Source organism: Melitaea cinxia, chromosome 13 (assembly GCF_905220565.1).
Source record: "Melitaea cinxia chromosome 13, ilMelCinx1.1, whole genome shotgun sequence".
Classification (NCBI taxonomy): Eukaryota; Metazoa; Arthropoda; class Insecta; order Lepidoptera; family Nymphalidae; genus Melitaea; species Melitaea cinxia.
In genome coordinates, this window is record NC_059406.1 from 3,044,372 (window position 1) to 3,055,539 (window position 11,168).

Consider the following 11,168-nt stretch of genomic DNA (forward strand, 5'->3'; position numbering starts at 1 on the left):
ACATATATTGAGAGTACAACAATTATGAGAGGTTCATAGCCTCGGAGAGAAGATGTTTCCTTAGCCTGTCCTTGAAAGCATAAATTGAAGTGCTGTCTTGGATCACTCTCGGTAAATGATTCCAAAGTTTTGCAGCGCGTATTGTGAATGAATTGAGGAGGAAGTTGGTGTTATGTCTGGGGACTTCGAGCATCGATGTGACGCAAGACCTTCTAGATCGTGTTGGGGTAGGAGAAAGAAGGAAACGGGACCGAAGGTAGGAGGGAGCATTTTGGTCATGGAGTATGTTATAGAGAAAAGAAAGAATGTGCATATCACGGCGAAGTTGGATTGGGAGCCACTTAAGTTGAGTGCGAAATTGGGTGATGTGATCGTATTTACGTAAACCAAAGATGAAGCGTATCGCAAGATTTTGTAGACGCTCTAATTTATTAAGTAGCTCCTTTGTCACATCTAAATAGCACACATCTGCGTAATCGAGGATAGGTAAAAGAAGGGATTGAGCAAGCAGAATTTTGGTTTGAAAGGGAAGAAAGTATTGGAGACGCTTAAGAGAGTGGAAGGTGTAGTGCATCCTTCGGCTGACTTCGTTGACATGAGCTATCCACGATAAGGTTTTGTCCAAAATCAAGCCTAGGTTTCTAACTTTGTCGCAGTATGGTATCGGTGTGCCACAGTACAAGACTGGAGGTACTGTTTCCCAGGCAATACGGTTTCTCAAACGGCTGCTACCGATAATTATTGCTTGAGATTTTACTGGATTTATAAGAAGTCCAAACGAATTGGCCCATTGATAGATTGCAGCTAGATCCTTGTTAAGGAGATTGATAGTCTCATGCAACTCAGCCAGTCCAAAGTGACGGTATATTTGTAAATCGTCTGCATACAGGTGGAAGGGAGAAGAAATAGCACTGGAGATGTTGTTAATAAATATAGAAAAAAGTAACGGGGAAAGTACGCCGCCTTGTGGGACACCAGCAGTAAGGGTCAACCAATTCGATGAGTTAAAATCAGTCCTTACAGACTGCTGACGTCCCGAAAGATATGAGTGAAACCAGTCAATGCAAGTGGGGGAGATGTTAACTGCACGAAGAGTGCCAAGAAGTATGTCATAGTCTACAGAGTTGAAAGCGCTACTGAAGTCTAACAAAATCATTGCAGTGAGCTTGGTGCTATCCATAGCCCACCGAATATCCTCCGTCACATTCAAAAGCGCTCCAACAGTGCTGTGGGAAGGACGGAAACCGGATTGATAGGGGCATAGTAGAGAGTTGGAAATAAGGTAAGAATAGAGTTGTTGGTGAACTATAGATTCCAGGACTTTGGATAAAATGGGAAGGATAGATATAGGACGATATTGAGCAGGGCAGGAGGTATTTGAGGTTTTAGGTAGTGGAATGACAACTGCCTTCTTCCAGAGCGAAGGAAAAACATTGCATGACAGTGAGAAGTTAATTATGTGCGTGATCACAGATGCAATGTCCTCCAGCACTGGAAGAATCATCTCAAGACTGAGATTGTCACTACCAATGGCCTTGGTGGAGATAGAGCGGACATACTTCTTTACCACTTCTGCATTGACTGATTTGAAAAAGAATTGAGGTAGGTCGGTAGGAGCCTGACTATTTAAAATGGAAAGAGTGGATGATTTAACATTGGCGTCTAAAGTGAGAGGTGGAGTGGTGAAGTGAGTGTTTAAAATATTAGGATCCACTGAGCTTTGACAAGCATCAGAGGGTTTGCCTACTCCTAGCGACCGTAAGAATCTCCAAACTTGCGCTTGGGTACGATTCTGAACTGAGTTATGAATGTAGCGACGTTTTGCATCCCTACACATCCTGTTGCAGAGGTTACGTAGAGTTTTGTATTTAGACAAATTATCAGCCGTCGGCAATTTTTTATATGCAGATTTGACCCTGTCACGTTTAGCCATGGTCTTTTTAATGACAGGTGACAACCATGGGGCTGGCGCCCGTTTCATTCGTACTGGTCTAATGGGGGCATGAATGTCATAGATCTTAATCAGTTCAGCAGTTAATGATTCAACCATGGTATTGATGTCACTTGCATTGTATATAGTTGACCAGTCGATGTTCCTCGCATCCTCTCTTAAACGTTCCAGATCCATCTGCTTAAAATTCCGCTGAAGGAGAACTTTGTTTCTGATTTTGGGAGGACGTATTTTGTATGTGAGGAAAATTAGGTCATGGTAGGAGAAAGGGGATGTCATTTGTCCATGAGATGAAACAAGATTGGGGTTAGAGGCAAAGGCTAAGTCAATAAGGGATGGTCTTGAGTTAGGGAAGTGGTGAGTAGGAGCAGATATAGGTATGAGGTGAAGATCAACAGAAGAGGTAAGCGAAAGTAATGTTTGTGCTCTGCTGTCATTTTTTAAAAGGCATGTGTTAAGATCGCCCATGCAAATTATATGATCATAATTAGGAACTAATCTCTCAAGAATATCCTCCAGGTTGTTAAAGTAATTAACTTTGTCATTTGGACTATAAAGAACCCCCAATAGGAGTTTTCTGTGGTTGATAATAATTTCTACAAAAAGATATTCAAGAGTCCCTGATACATGCGAAGATGAGCAACAAACTACAGTAGCTGGGATGCAGCTGCGAAGGAAAATTCCCACGCCTCCGCCACCCTGATCCGTACGATCATTACGGAATAGTTGGTAGCCAGGAAGAGAGCAACTAGTGGACGGGATGGATGGCTTAAGCCAGGTTTCAGAAACAAGTATGCAATCAGCAGTGCTAGTGCTAAAAGATGTGAGAAGATCAGAATAGTGAGCAAGTATGCTCTGCGCATTGATATGCACCAAGGATAAGAAATTCCGCTGATTCATAAAAACATGAGATAATTTGTCTGCTAGTGTTTCGGAATCAGAAATAGAGGTGTTGCAACTATTTTCCGCACTGTCGAATTCATCCGAAGAACAAGTGAAATAATCATCTTCAATCATATTTTCTCTCAAAATACTTTAAAAAAAGATATATATTAAAAAAATAATAATTTATAAATATGAAATAAGACCCAAATAAAATACAAAAAATAAAATAAAAAATAATAAAGTATAAAAAACGAATACTGAAATACTGAAACTAAAATACACAGATACTGACTGAAATACAGTATCCTCACCCATGGGTTGACTGCAATAAATACAGTTAAAAACAAAAAAGGAAGAGAAAAAAAAAACAATTAGTACACTAAATTATCATACGCACATGTTCCATGTGGAGTATCCGAACGCAATTGTTTTGACATCAGTGGCAGCATTGACATTTGACGTATGAGATATAATAACAATATTAACAATAGATAGCAGGTAGTAATTATAAATTGAGTTTTTTAAATAATTAATTGATAGTTACATACGTTAAAAAGTGAAAAAAGAAAGAAAAGATGAATATACCCACATGGAACCGATAACTATACAAATTACAAAAACAAGTAAACAAACCAGAATGAGTAAAAGCACATAATAAACACTAATCGTCCTTATCTTGCGACGTGGAAACTTTAGGATGCTTCGAAATTAATTGTTTCAGCTCAGAGGTCGATGTTATCTTTGCTCGTGATTTATCAGGCAGCAGAACAATTATAACACCATCTGCTGACCAACACTTTCTCAGTCCAAAGTGATTGCGAGCCGATGCGAATATGTCCTGACGAGCTTTGGTGAGGAACTCAGAAAGCTTAATCTTAGTCCCCTTCAATGAGGTCTTCGATCTCCAAACCTTGGCACGAAGCTGTACAGAAGAAAAACGCACTAGAATTGGCCGTGCATTGTCTTTCTTGACACCCAACCTATGACAGGCTTCGAAAGAATCTAGGTTTACACCCGTCAGCTTCATACGATCGACTAGCACCTCGAGAGTCTTCTTCATTATATCCTCACTAGGATCCTCCTTGATTCCATGCAGAAGTAGAACTTTTCTGCGTGAGTGTGTCTCCACGCGATCCAGGCCAAGTATTAAGAGTTCTACTTGGGCCTTCAACACACTCAAAGCCTTCCACACCAATGTCTTAAATGTGAAGAACTCCGAACTAAGTGTCTTAACGGTGGGGTTGGATGGTGCAGTAGCAGGGATGTGCCTTTCGAACTCTTCCATCCGGCTATTTATTGAAGAAGAGAGCTCCTCCATGGTCTTCAAAACTAGTTCAACTGATGAATCCATTTTGTTTAGTGAGTGAGAGTGTGAAGTAATAGTCAACCAAGGCAAGGAATAGTTATTATAGCATAAATATATAAAATTAACACTAAAAATTAGAATATAATTGAGGAGCAGTTAAAAACACGTCTTGACAGTTTCAATTCTACCCGCCGAAAGATGTACATACGATATACACACGTTTTTAGAGCTAGTATTGTATATTTTTTATAACTTTAATAGGTACTTGCCTCAGTTTTATTTCACACGGTAACTACCTATATTTATTCGAACAAATAATAACTTTTACAAATATTACTGTTTTATATAAAAGTTTTCATACCATTAAGATGGGTCACAAGTCACTGAAACATTCGTTCATTTGAAGGAATCAGAGGAAGGAATTCCAAATGTCTGATTCTTGTAAGATTACGTAGAGAGTTGAGGCTCTCCTCATCATAGTCTGCTACTGACATTTGAAGATCAGCTGGCTTTCTCCTTCTCTTTACAGGAAAACATATCGCTTGTTTCTTCAATAAATGTTGTCCAATAGTCTATCGCCCAATTGTTTCCGCGAGCGTTTCAAATTCATGCCTCAAATAATCAGCCTCCAAATTCTGTCCAATATTCAAGCCCCGTAACGAATTTATTGAATCTTTTGATCTACTATTGTAACATCTATGCAGCCACGTTGCGGAATTCACTGCTGTCCTTAATTATTCCTAGTAAGTCTATTTTATCGTTATCCTCAAAATAAAATAGTTTCTGTATCCAATTAAAATTTCTTAGATTTATTATTTTTGATTCATTATATGCCTTTTTTATTTATAGATATCGCTATAGTTTCTTAAGATAAGCCAAATGTAAAAATCGTATTTAAAACAGTCTTTTATCTATTGATATATAAGTTTCATTCCATCTCTGATATTTCACAAGTTTACACACGTAATGAACATATAAATTTTTATGTTCGTTTGTTCGAATCAGATTTGAATCTCATGAGAGTGTGAACGACTGGAGTACATAAATAACATTTCTCACGTCCGTCCTTGAACTGGCGAAACTCCGATTTTTAGAGCGAGGACGTGTAGAAGAAGATTAATTATGTTACAGTAATAACATCTACACAAAATTACATTTCGGACCTTTTAACTTTCAAACTTCGTAGTTATTTTTATATGTGTCGTATGTTTTAGGAAATTATAAGATATAAATAAATGATTTATTCGTAAATATGCTCCCAGTATACCAAGAGTGACAGCGGTCAGAAGCTTCGAGTCCTAAAAATGATTTTTTATGACGTCAAGTGATCCCAAATGAGATGAATGGGATCTATCACCGACAACAATACAATAGTCAGTTTTTCATAGCTTTGCAGTAAAAAGATCTTGAGATCAAAAATAGGCTTTTTTCAATGTTTAGATTTAGTTGTGACAGTACAAGGTTCCTGCTCTGTGAATGAAAAAAAAAACGTTCAAAAGTTAGTTTTTCTCCTACTTTTGCATTGCCAAAATTGTGCATTAACTTGTAATCTGAAGTGTTATAATTCGAACATAAATCAATAGTGTTAAATCGTAATTGGTCGTAATCGTAATAACAGAACAAGGCTTGTCTAGTGTGGGTCGATGGATATTACCAAGTACACAAAATAATGTATGATTATGTGCAATGTTAGAACATTTTTAATTTCATTATATATTAACAGGAAATAAGAGCTTAAGAATAAGCATTTTAGCTACGTTTATAACAGCATTAATAAATCAAAAATAATGGTGTACGAGACAGTATAATATTTATCGAAGAACTGACTTGGTCAAAGCCGCTGGCTGTTGTGTTAAGTGATTGCGGTTTCAATCTCTTCTCACTAAAATTGACAATCTACGACCTTTTAATTGTTCGTTGTGATCTTTGTGTTTATATTAATTTCGTGTGTTCCGGACCTCAATCATGATATTAATTTCCTCGCATCCCGCTCCTGTCATCTTACTACGGTCTTCCATTAAGCATGAGGCATTTTGTTGTTTGTTTGTCTATACTAATATTATAAAGCTGAAGAGTTTGTTTGTTTGTTTACTTGAACGCGCTAATCTCAAGAATTGCTGATCCAGTTTGAAAAATTCTTTCAGTTTTAGAAAGCCCATCTATCGAGGAAGGCTATAGGCTATATACGATCACGCTAAGACCAATAGAAGCGGAGCACCAATTAAGAATATTTCAAAATCAGGTTCTTTTCCTTTTGAAAGCTTCCGCTGCGTGCGCTGCGTAAACAGTTAAAGTTTTGCAAAAATCAAGTGTGATACAATTGTTCCCCTCTAAAAGTACCACGCGGACGAAGTCGCGGGTAGAAGCTATTTTTTATATAAAATGGCTGATGACATGAAATAAACAATTAATTTGCTTGTAAAACTTAGCATATGTATATAATAAGTAGTTAATGTTTTATTGACACGCTTAAATAGTAAACAAGTCATAAAAACTACTATTAATTGTAATTCAGACCAAAATAAATAAATAAATCGAGCAACAAATCAAATGTATCGTAAAATCTGTCCTAAATATCTTCAATGTATCTTGAACTTCTGTAACATCGGCTTACGTATTCAACCGCTTTAAATATAGCACATTAATCTATTTTTATTCGTTTGCTTTTGAGATCTACGTCCAATAGCAGTATTGCCTAATTTTGTTATTAATTTAGCAGTGATAAATCTGCAAAAATGTACTTAAACACGTGAGAATTGTTGCTAATTAGTTAGTAAAATGTCGGTTTTGTTACTGCAGTCGATTTCTGTAAATCGCACTTATTTCTTGCTTCATGTAAAGATGTTACTTTGGAATTATTTGACCTATATATGTTTTGTTTTTGTCCGTTTTATGAACGGCCATTTGCTTACTTTTGCTATTTGTAGGAATATCGTTTTCTTAACCCAAATTCTTTACCCTCCATCTTTTGATTCGTATGTACTTCAGTAAAGTAATGCTTATTTGATTTATAAAATAATACACAAATACTTATGAAAGCATAGAAACTAAAAATGACTACATCAAACGCAAGCATTAAGTTGTCCTACATTTGTAACAGACGACTGTGTGTGTATGTTAAATACGTTTTAAAACAAAATAGTAACCATTAATATCAACGCAGGTGAAACCGTGCCCACGATCTATGTACGAGCGTTTAAAATCATCGATTCGTTTATGAAATTTGTCCAAATATATTAAAAACCTGTTGGACTTCTGCCATTTATTTAATAGTGTTGTTTACTGCTTTTAGTCGTACCAACTAGTATTAAGTATTCCATTTTGTGATTGCATTATTTTCCCTTTTTTATGTGAGTCACGATTTTTTCATACTTTCTTGATTTAAATTGGTCATGTTACGCGAAATAGTTTTTCATATAATTATTTGGTATAGGGGTATCAACTTGAATCAAATCTTTGGAAAATGAGCTTGCCCACGTGTTTCTATTATAAGAGTAGACATAAGATCATAACGTCTCTTATTAAAAATAAATATTTACATATTTATAATAAACTTACCTGTTGGATATTTTTATACGTTACATATTTGTACCAGTAAATTATGAAACAGGTTGTAAGATGGCTGCGAACTGTGAATAACTAATGTAGGGTGTCACCAGTAAGGATCTATTTTCATTTTTTTTCATTTTAAAATAAAAACACATATTTTTGTAGCTGTATCTCATCGATGACGCGTTAGGTCTCTGATTCAAGCTCAGGAATTGTATCTCGTTTATCTATCCCGAGATTTCACAAAACTTTAAAGAAAAAAATCGCACGGGGTGAAATGCGATTTCAGATCTTGTTGGTCAGTTTACATTGGACTTTCTTGAGATAATTTGTTTTTGCATTTGTTTCTCATGGAATGCATGAAGATTGTGTGAACACCAAATTGGACAATTTTGTGTATTCACGAAGTCATTCAGATGGAAATGATTTTTTTCGAAAAAGTGGCATTGATTTTACGTTCCTCCATTACTCATTGAACGAATTGCCGGCGCTTTCCATGGTCTGTTAGGATGATTATGCTGAATTTTGTGCGTATGAAAGTGAATGTCTTTTGTCAAATTTCGCTGCATAGTGTTTCGTGAAATTTGAATTTGTTGAGAACGATGCCGTATTGATGTTTTCGGCTTTTCTGCGACATTCGTTTACACCAGCAATGTTTTCCAGAAACCAATCATCGGTACGCACAGAAGCTTTACAGTCTATCACCGACCGATCAAATTTTTTTGACCACTCTTCGAATGGTTGACACATCCGGTGCACTTACTCGATTGAAAATTCTACGAAGTTTCCGAGCGATCTCAGCATTATTTTCCAAATGTTTATAATAAGTTCTCACAATTATAAATTCTTTCGTAAAGCGCTCCATTATTAATACATAATCGAAATAATCATATTATGTGATAGCTGCCAAATTTCAAAGTAGCAACTTGCACAAAGAAGACACTAAATTTAAAAAGTGCATTTGTACTGAGACACCCGTTACATATATATATTATAAGAAAGGATATATCAATAATCGATCGATCGTCTAAAACGTACGTAGGTATTTATTTTTGTTAATTACCCACGACTTCTGTTTTAAATTTTGCTTAGTCATTCAATTTAAACGATTTTACTAACTTATGTCTAAGTTTCTTATCTTTATTTCAATTCAATTATATTACATTGATATTTAAATGTTTATTTGGTCGGAAGCTAAAACTAAATATGACATTGTATTGCGGTTTTTAATGCACTTTTTGACATTTTGGTTTACCAGCTGCGGATAAAGTTTGTATCATAAAATATTGTAAGGTTTAATCAGTAGAACGTACAAGTCCTAGGATATGTAAGGACGCAACTACAAACTCCAATCTTAGGATACACGGGCTGTGAATAGCAATATCAGACAGACAGATGAAGTAGAATTTGCTCGTCGAAAAGAGAAATATGTGTAATATGAATAATGTGTACAACTTTTATCTGTTAGTTATCTTATACGTGTGATAGTTGTATCAGTAACCGTTGAAACTGAAAATCTTAACTAGACATCTATTTATTGTTCTATATTCTTTATTCGCTGTTTGTGAGAACGCCATTTATGAAAAAAAAATAGTTAATTTTTCTTTTCTTAATGATCATTTAATTTCTTTCTTTTGTATGATTTATTAAGCATTCGAAAGTTAATTCAGAAATTGTTTGTTTCAGGTAAGTCACTGGCGCCTGGACTGCATTCTTCGTGACGGTAGTTTTACATTATTAATGTGCATAATTTATTATTGTAAAATATAATAATTTATATTATATTAAGTAAATATCTGAAAAAGAGATCTAGGCTAAGGTGCTACGAGGGCGGGAAATTAAATTTCAAAATAGATGAGGTTGCAGGAATTACTGATATAGGTCAAGGTCTATTGGAATCCCAGATATGATTACTTGGGAATGTCAGGGGAAGTTAACCCCAGAACGCCCCTTGTCGTATAATTTACTAGTACATTTACAAAAATAATTTACAGACGATTAAATATCAGCAATCAAGACTAGTTAATAGCGCCTGATATTTTTAAATAATGCTAAAATATTAAACCGGGTTTCTTTTTTACCCACACAGTAATATTAGTGAATAATTTTCAGAGATTTCAGAAAACCGAAAAACCTTTTTATTATAACATTGTTCTTTTATTATTTTACTATGTTACTATTTAAAAAAAAATCACTTTTCGAGTAGGGTATTATATTATAGTCGTCACAAAATAATAGGTCCGTTTGGACATATGCCATCGGGACGTAAATAGCGAAGTTACCATACAACTTTGTATGAGTATTATTCAAGTTTGTATGACTATTTGATCGATTTGATTATGTAATTTAAAGTGCATTTGATTAAAATTTTGACCAAAAATTTAACTTAAACTTTAATGTTGTAGTTAATTGGAAATAATAGAACAGTACAAAAGCTCAATTTGTCTTTATTTTATATTTTTATATTGTTTTCTATTGTTTACAGGAATTTTAATCATTATAATAAAACAATTTTTTCGGATTTTATCGCTGTTTATTAGCCAAATCAAAATTTTAAGTACGACTTTGAGCGCCAAGCTCTTTTTTCCAGTAAAGATCACGACACAACATTTAATTACGATTAAAATCGAATGAAGCTGGTGAAATTCAGTAATTAACTCGTTACAGCACTAGTGTTTAAAAAAAATAGACTTAGAACTGTTTTTGACACGTTTCGTAATAATTAGAAATTGCATGCTACTATAAAGTAAGCGCGAAAAGAATACTCCCAATATATTATATTATATTATTTAACGCGCCAAAAAATATACGTATATTTTAAAAATAGTTTATGTTATTAATAATTCTTTTATAGTTTCTTACAGTTTCGTACCAAGTTACGTTCTAGGGTATTTGTCAATTGTCCAAACGGGCCTCTTACTTTGTGACGATTATAAAACATTACATTCCTTTCTCCATTACAGAGATTAACAAAAGATGAATGTATCTAGGGTTAGTGTAGTATTTGTGTACACTTACAATATAGCCCATTTTGGTAAATCCAATGCAAACAGTTCAATTTAGAGAAAGTCTTGTATTGAAAATAGCTGTTCCCTTCGCTAGCTCCGAGCGTCCAAGAATGGGAACTACTAATCTACTCGAGACCTATTCCATAAGATTGGTATTGGACGTATCATATAATGTCAATATATTTTCCTGTTCCAGTAATAATTTGATATGTATAGCTGCTCCTTTTACGCAGAAAACTAAATTTGTCGGTGTAACGTTATTCGTGAGTGGTGATTTTCGAGATGAGTCTGTGCAATAATACGTGATCATTTATGTTATTATTTGATTGCACAGCAGAGCAAAGGCTTTTCCTTAATTTTTTTGGTATATTTTAGAAAAGTTATATTCCAATTGGGTAATGGGATATTTTATTTAAGACCCGTCTTTTTCTAAAGAAGGAAACTAATACCTTTGTTTTAGATAATAGGA

General features: G+C 34.8%; 1 long non-coding RNA gene across 1 annotated transcript; it reads left to right on the top strand.

The window, feature by feature from the left end:
• The first annotated feature begins 2,551 nt into the window (after nt 1-2,551).
• Nucleotides 2,552-4,335, top strand: LOC123659042. Its single transcript, XR_006743965.1, has 2 exons — nt 2,552-3,459; nt 3,558-4,335. It is a non-coding gene; the product is annotated as an uncharacterized LOC123659042 (long non-coding RNA).
• The last annotated feature ends 6,833 nt before the right edge of the window (nt 4,336-11,168 follow it).